The sequence below is a fragment of the Diceros bicornis genome, chromosome 36 (genome assembly GCF_020826845.1).
Source record: "Diceros bicornis minor isolate mBicDic1 chromosome 36, mDicBic1.mat.cur, whole genome shotgun sequence".
In the NCBI taxonomy this organism is placed as follows: domain Eukaryota; kingdom Metazoa; phylum Chordata; class Mammalia; order Perissodactyla; family Rhinocerotidae; genus Diceros; species Diceros bicornis.
In genome coordinates this window covers 8,498,750-8,505,988 of record NC_080775.1, presented here as the reverse complement: position 1 = coordinate 8,505,988, position 7,239 = coordinate 8,498,750, and the positions used below count along the sequence as shown (strand labels likewise).

At 56.4% G+C, this 7,239-nt stretch overlaps 1 protein-coding gene across 3 annotated transcripts in view; it reads left to right on the top strand.

Annotated features, from left to right (window-relative positions):
- Nucleotides 1-985: 985 nt before the first annotated feature.
- SFMBT2 (Scm like with four mbt domains 2) overlaps nucleotides 986-7,239 on the top strand; it is a 245,449-nt gene continuing 239,195 nt past the window's right edge. For 2 of the 3 annotated variants that reach the window (XM_058532383.1, XM_058532381.1), the window contains exon 1: nucleotides 986-1,114. The gene's annotated coding sequence lies outside the window, so the exon portion shown is untranslated. Of the gene's footprint in view, nucleotides 1,115-1,493; nucleotides 1,579-7,239 lie in introns of those variants that run through there. The other variant, XM_058532382.1, reaches the window with a different exon arrangement.

The window sequence follows — 7,239 nt, the reverse complement described above, 5'->3', positions numbered from 1 at the left end:
CCAGATCCCCGCCCTGTACCCCTCCCTTCGGAGCGTCCACTTCTCCGGGAGCCTCACTTGCCGGAGCTCCTCTGTCCTCGAGGACGCGCTGGGGTGGCAGGGCGCGGGAGGGTGGGTGGAGCTGCGAACGCGCAGGAGCCTCGGGGACGGTGCAGCCTCCTGACACCCCGGGCTTGGGGAGGGGTACGGCGAGACGGCTTCTTGGGAAAGAGATGGACACGGAACTGGAAGACTTGGGGAATATTACCCCCTGTGGCAACAGAGCAAAAACCGTAACTTAACGTGCCCGTTCTCTTTTTCCCTGGGAAATAAATTCCAGTCCCCACCCAGCATCTCCTAGCTCCTCATTACAGCGAAGCCCACCTTTGGAAGTTCTCCGTCTTGCCCATTAGGACATCGCCAGCTTTTCCGCACTGGGGACATTTCGTTCAGTCTTTGCCCAGCCCTTGCGCCTGAGGCTCGGGGAGCTGCTCTTTTTCCACCCCCCTCCCCAACGCTCTGGGCAAAGTGCCCCCGGACCCGCACACGCCGGCTAGAAACCCTGCCCTGCGCCGGGCTGCGCTGCCTCCTATTTCCACTCCGACAGTCGCCGAGGGCCACGTTTTTCTCGTGCAGGAGTCTCTTCTCGCCCTACAATAGCCGACCCGGGCCAGGTGCCCTCTTTGGGCGCCCAGGCCTGGTCATTGCTCCAGGAGACGCGTGGCGACCCTTGTTACCCGCGTCCTGCCCGGGCCCGGCAGACCGCAGCTGCAAGCTCGCCGGAGCGGCCTCAACTTAATTTCCTCCCCCTTGGGGCACGTTTCCCTGGAAAACCTCTCCCCGGCCCTCTCCCACCATCCCTAAGGGGCCAGGAAATGTTTGAATCTCCATAGAAAAGGCCCCATATAAGTGCAGGGTGGGGCGCAGTGGGCGGGGCAGAGGTGGCGGAGAGCATTGAATTTCTCTCTGCTCCCAACGATCAATCGGCGGATAAAGCGCAAGTTTGTGCACTTCGTCGACAGGGGGATTGCAAACCGAGAAAACAAAAAGTGTCCGGTGAGATGCGCCGTTTGTCCAGACTTCCTTGCAGATGGGTTTGCGGAAACGCCTGTGATGTGAACTTTCTGCAGATTGTGTATGGAGGGAGCTAAGGGAAAGGAGGAAGGGGAGCGGGGCGGGGAGCGGGCGGTGTGAGCGTGAAATGTGCCTGTGTGTGTGTGTGTTTGGGGAGGGGGTTGTGTGCCAGGCGCGGGGGCGTCACAGCGGGGGCAGAGGCAGGAGTCGCGAACGCCCGGCAGGCTAATTGGCTTAAGACATTCTGCAAGCGCTGGAAAAGGTCGTTGAAGGAGTTCGCTGCACACACACAAAATAATAATCTTAAAAAAGAGTGCCGGGCATGCGCACAGAGAGGATGCCATATTGGAAGGAGGCTGTAGTGGGAGTCGGAGGACCGGGGCGGGCGCGCGAGGGAGGCGGCGGGCGGGGAGCGAGCGAGGCAGAGCGAGCGGGAGCCGGGCAGAGCGGGCGAGGGAGGCCGGCGTGCCCCCCGGCGGCGCCCGGGGCCTTGGTCCACGCCGAGGGGAGGACGAACTTCACCAGGTAGGACGCCGCGCCGGCCCCTGTCCCCGCGCCCGGCCCGCAGGTTGAGTGCACCGGTCAGCTTCTTTTTTCCAGCTTAGGAAAAAAGGGGAGCTCCAGCAAGCCGGGGCTGGGGCGCTGGAGGGGCGTGGGTGCCGAGGGAGAGGAGCAAAAGAGAAGGGCAGGAGGAGGAAGCGACAGCAGTTGAGCACAGCCTCAAACTCCGCTCTGCGCTCCGGGTTGTCATTTTTGCTTCCCCTGTCGCCTTCCCCCGCGTCTCTAAGCCGGGCCTTGGGGGAGTCCGTCCGTAGTTGCAAAGTGTCCTCCTTCCCGGGTGCAAGCTGTCCCCTCCCGCGCCCACCTTCCTCATTTGTGCGCTCATTTTAGCGACGCAGCCGCCCTTGCTACCCCGCGCTCCGCGGTCTCCTCCTGGCTGGGGTCTCTTTCTTCTTCTTCTTTTTTGGTGTGTGTGTGTGTGTGTGTGTGTGTGTGTATGTATGTTGGGGGCGAGGATGGGGGGTGGGGGAGAGAAGATGGTGGGATGAGGACTGGAGACCAACCATCATGGGGCTTAAAAATCGTGTAGATCTTCGGAATCGCCCCCTTGGAAACATTTGCCTGTGCAGCTGAAATGAAATTGTCAGTAGTAGTTTTCGGAGCGTGCTCTGGCGTGGATGATCTTTTTGTTCTTTTTTTTTTTTTTTTTTGCTTTAAAGTAATATCCTGTCACTTGGGGCTTTCCTGTTGTCTACTGTCATATGACCTCATTTCAAAATTACTAATCTGATCTGGTTTTGGAGTTTATTTTTTAGTGTGTGTGTGTCGGTAAAATCCGCCGGGAAAAAAAAGAACTGTAGCAACTGCTAGATATATTTATTGATTTTGACCCGGGGCGGCGGAAGGAGGTGAACCGGGAAAGGGGGAGCCTTGGGGGTGGGAAGTGGTTGATTCGCGGTGGCCGGACGCACGTCCAGAGCCCGATCCGTACTTGTGTTTTCTTGGAAGCGCTACAACTGTGGGGAAGGAGTATTTAGAAACCGTGCCAGTTTCAATATGGCGGGCGAAGGTGGCTTTTAAAAACTGAAAATAAAGGTTTTGAGGTGGGAAAAAACCCAACCGGAGTTGCCATCCCTTAATTTCGACTCTCTTTGGCTACTCCAGGAGCCGCTTTAGCGAATTAAGTGGGAAAAAAGAGAGGGAATGCGCTGCCCTAGTTTTTTCCGTGGGTAGAGTCTGCGTGTCCAGTCCATTCCTAGAGGGGAGAGGGTGCCGCTGGCCCGGACTGGGGCATCCCAGCACAACTGCTGTGTGTGCATTTGGATCAGTGTGCATACCTGTGCGTGCAGTTTGTGTGTGTGTGTGTGGGTGGGTGGGTGTCAAAGATCCGCCCCGAATGTGTGCGTGCGTCTTGGAACCAGCCCCTGCCATGATTTGACGTGACAAACTGCTGACACGTGGTGCAAAATACATGAGAGCAGAGAGAATGATTTATTTCGGCTCTCTGTGAGAGGAGCTCTCTCCGTGCTGGATCTTGCGGGTAAAGCCCAGAGTAGGTGGAGCGAGGAGGTGCTTATTAAAAGGACTAACTGTCCAGGGAATGGGGTGCAATCGGGCTGCAGACGCCTGTGGGGTTTTGTGTGTGCAGAGGACACGCTGCACTTACCCGCGGGCCCCTGCTACCCTTCGCGCCGCGGCGGGGTGGGGGTGGGGGCCCGCGGCCGAGGGTGGGGAGGGTGAAAGTGGAGCGGCAGGAGGGCGGGGGCGCGCGGACCTCGGCCGAAAAAGTGTGCGGGGTCGAGGCGAAGAGTTGCTTTTAGAGTTGCGCTCTAGGGAAGGTGGGGGATGGGGAAAGCGTTCTCGGAAGAAAATGTCCCTTGCTCGGGTCGAGCTCCGAGAGGGCTGGATCTGGGAGGGTGTCCTCCGGCCGGGGCGGGAGAGCAGGGGGGCGGGTGTCGCCTTCGGGTTTGAGTGGGCGGTGAGGTGCTGGGGAAAGGCCGGCACCTGGGGCCGGGGAGGGTCTGGGAGTGGAGTTTGGGGGCCAAGTTGGAGCCTGTAAGGGGAGCCCCAGGGAAAGCAAGCAAACCCGAGCTCGCTTAGCTGGGAACAAGGGTCCCCGATAGGGGTCGCCAGTGGCCTGGACGCAGCTGCCGAACGGAGGTCGCGCAGCGGTGCTAGCGGGAGGGACCCGGGGGACGGGGGCCATGCGGCTGCCGTGCGCGGTTCCCGGAGCCCAGGGAGGGCAGGTCCGGGGGACCTTCTCGGGGCCGGTGAACCTGGTGGCGCATCTGCCAAGTGCACCAAGATGTTTTTAAATCACAGGGTTTAAAAGATAGTATTGGCCAGCTCAGTAGTTACCGCAGTAACGTGGTCTCTGGGCATTTGCAGGGGCCCAGCGGGTCGGCTCGTCCTCTCCACTTAGGCGGACGCCGCTCTGTCGGAGAGGCCTGTGCCTCGCTGTGTCCCGTGGGTGCGGGTCAGGGGGAAGCATCACTAGGATTGGAGACCCCATGGCAGATTTTCCTCCCACCTGGGCGGTGGGGCTGAGTGATCTGCGACACTCGGGCCAAGACGTGTTCGCCCCCCGGGCGGAGCGCCCGGCGCTTCCATCCTGCGCTTCCCGCGCGTCCTCCCGGGGACGGCTATCCCGTGGGCTTCGCTCAAGTGGAAACCAGCCTAAAATGGCTCTATGCTTGTAAACTGCTGTTTCAGCCGGGAACCCCTCCCCTCGTCTTCCTGACGTCGCCGCGGACAAGCGCATAATTCACTCCTACGCCCCAAACCCGCGATTTTGCACCGAGCTGTGCCGTGGAAGCGAATATACAACCGATTACAAAGAACATTCCACACGATTCTCGCAGGGCCCAACTTTCCCTTTCTTGCGGGGAGGAGCGGGAGGAACCGAGACCCGGCAGGAGCCCGGCCGACCACCGCCCCAGAACCGGAGCGGGGAAAGGGGGAGTCGGGGCGCCCCAGCGGCCCGGGGCTGGGGACCATGACGCGTAAAAAACCGGGGGAGGTGCCCCGGGGGTGCGCAGGGCGGCGTGCGGAGGGATCGCCACTACCCCGGGTCCTCGTCCTTGATGGCATTTGTGGTGTGGGGGGTCTGAAGACGACGCCGGGAAGCCTGGGACCCCGTTCTCAAACTTCTGGAGACCTGCTTGCAGTTTCGCTTTCGGAATTTTCGGGATCTTTGGGTTTCTGGAGTTGGTGGGATTCCGGGAAGGGCAGGGCGTCAGGGGCTGGCCGGGTGGAGACTCTTCCCCTTTCGCTGCGGTAGCCAGACTTCTTCTCCCCGGGCGCCCCCTGCTTTGCCTCCCTGGACCCCGCGGGCGCGGTGGAGGGTCCGGGGCTCCCGGCCCCGCGCGCGGTCCCCGCTCCGGAGCGCGCCGTCCCCGCGCCGTGTCTGGTCGGCTCCTGCGGCGCAGCCGCGGCGGCTCCGCGCCGGCTGGTGGGAAACCGCTTTCGAGGAGGGCAGACCCTGCCGGAATCCGGATCCATCGCCGCTGCCCTCCGCTTGCCCTCACTCCTCCACCCTTGCACCGTAGCCGAGGGGCCTGGGGGACCGATTGGCGTGGCTACACCAAGCAAATGGATCCAGGTTTCACCAGGTTGTTGAAAACGCGAAAACAGGCTTAAATTCGACCCCATTTCCTGGGGAGGCTGTTGGGAGTAGGGGGGTGGATTGAGCGAGTAAAGGGGGGGAGGGCAGAGGCCTTGGTCAGAAGGAATTGTTGGCCAGGCTCGCTTTGGAGATAGGAGATCTGCTACTTTCTCCCTGCTGAACATTAAATTAGCACACACTCCGCTTCCTCCCTTCCATAAATAAATACCGTCTCAGATCTTTTTGTGAGCTCGTTGCTGGGGCCAAGCCGCCTGCCCGAAAGCGGGGGAGGGGACACACCCATGCACACCAGAGATACCGCAGTCTCTATCAGAGATTTTACTGTGCGCGGCACCCGTTCCCGGGCCGGTGTAAACCACTGCCCAGTGACCGGGGGATACAGCAGCCTACCCTAGAGAAGAGTTCGATCAACCAGCCTGTTTTGATGTGTGTTTTTCTAGAAGCGCCAGCTGAGACCTACAGGCTGAGAACTGAGTGGTTCCCATTTCCCATTAGGATACTGGGCGCCTGGAACCTCCAACAGGCCATCCCGCTGGGACCTGAATGTCACTAATGATGGGAGTAATTGATAGGGGAGAGCTTTTCCTCTTCAGTTTTTCTTGCAGAAATTATGGACTAATTTTTCTTTTAAACCTTGCTAGGTGTAACTAACTAGCTTCTTGATTTCTGACTTAAAAAAACAAGCCAGAAGAGGTTCCTGAAGAAAGAGGAAAGCCTTGGTGACCCCAGGATGGGCCTCTTTTCTTTTCTTTTTGTCATTAGGCCTTCCTTTGCTGTCCCAGGAGTATTGAACGTTTCCCAAATCCCATTTCTGCCCAGTCTAGCTGAGGTGGCATTTTTCGCCTTTCTCTAGATGCCAGTGCCCCCAAAGGACTTGCCAAATCACAAAAAAAAAAAAAAAAAAAAAAAAATGCTGGCAGATGGAAACATTGCTCTGAGCAATAAGTGAATGACCGTTCCACTTAAAGAGGGCTTTGGGGATTTAAGAAGCCTATGCAGTGAAAATGCAGACTGTGGGGCCTACACTTAAGTCTAAAAGTTCTTGTCAGGTTATCAAAGTAATAGAATTTTTTTAAAAAAATAATTTGAACAGAAATGGTCTACTGTAGGATTTGCATTACCTCCAGTTCTAGTATTCTAGTTTGGACAACATTTCTCCCTTAGTATTACACTGGAACTTCTGGAGTTCATGTAAGTGTAGTGGTCATAGAGAAGAACTTGTAAAAGGTTCTTGTACCAAAACGAAATTAGGATCTGTAATTCGAGACACATTTTGTGTTTTTTCTAACTATTCTTATATCTCCATTGCCCTGGTAGCAACTTATTCTTCCCATTCTCCAAATAAGAACAAAGGAAATAATGGAAATTGTCCTTGTCACAACAAACCAGAAAGTCAACCTGTGTATTTAGTGTGGTGATCCAGGATCTGTCAACCCTATTTTGTAAAGAAGATTCCTGACGGGAAGAGAGAGGACAGAATCAGGAGGCCTGGCATCTGGTTTCAGAGATGTTTCTGTCTAGCTGTGTGACCATGGACCAATTATGTCCTCTTAGCCTCTGCTTCCTTATCAACAAAATAAGTGCATTCGATTGGAATCTTACTCAAAGATCTCCACGCCTCTTTTTTGGGGGAAAAAATATCTGAGTCAACACATCTGTGCAGACATGTGCAAGTGATTTATCTCTTCAACTCGTGTCTGCAAAGTATCGTGAAAACACTACTGCCCTTGCTTGTCAGTGGCATGAGATGATGGCTCTGAAAGCATTTGGTGGGTGGTAGTTCACTATGCAGAAGTAGAGTGTTATTGTTAAGTGATATCAGCTCCACATGGGGTCCTGTTTTCATTCGTGCTCTGGAAAAGGTGAGGTGTAGAGAAGATTGAGAAATAGGTGGTTTCACAAATAATCCCAGTAATGGCATGGATTGGGCTAGGTCAGCGAGTCTGTGAATACAAGCCATAAGGAAATAGCTGATTTGAATTTGCTCAGATAATTCCTAGGACTAGAAAGGACCATTCCAAATAGCCCTCTGTCCCCCACCAACCCAGACAGAGTGAGTC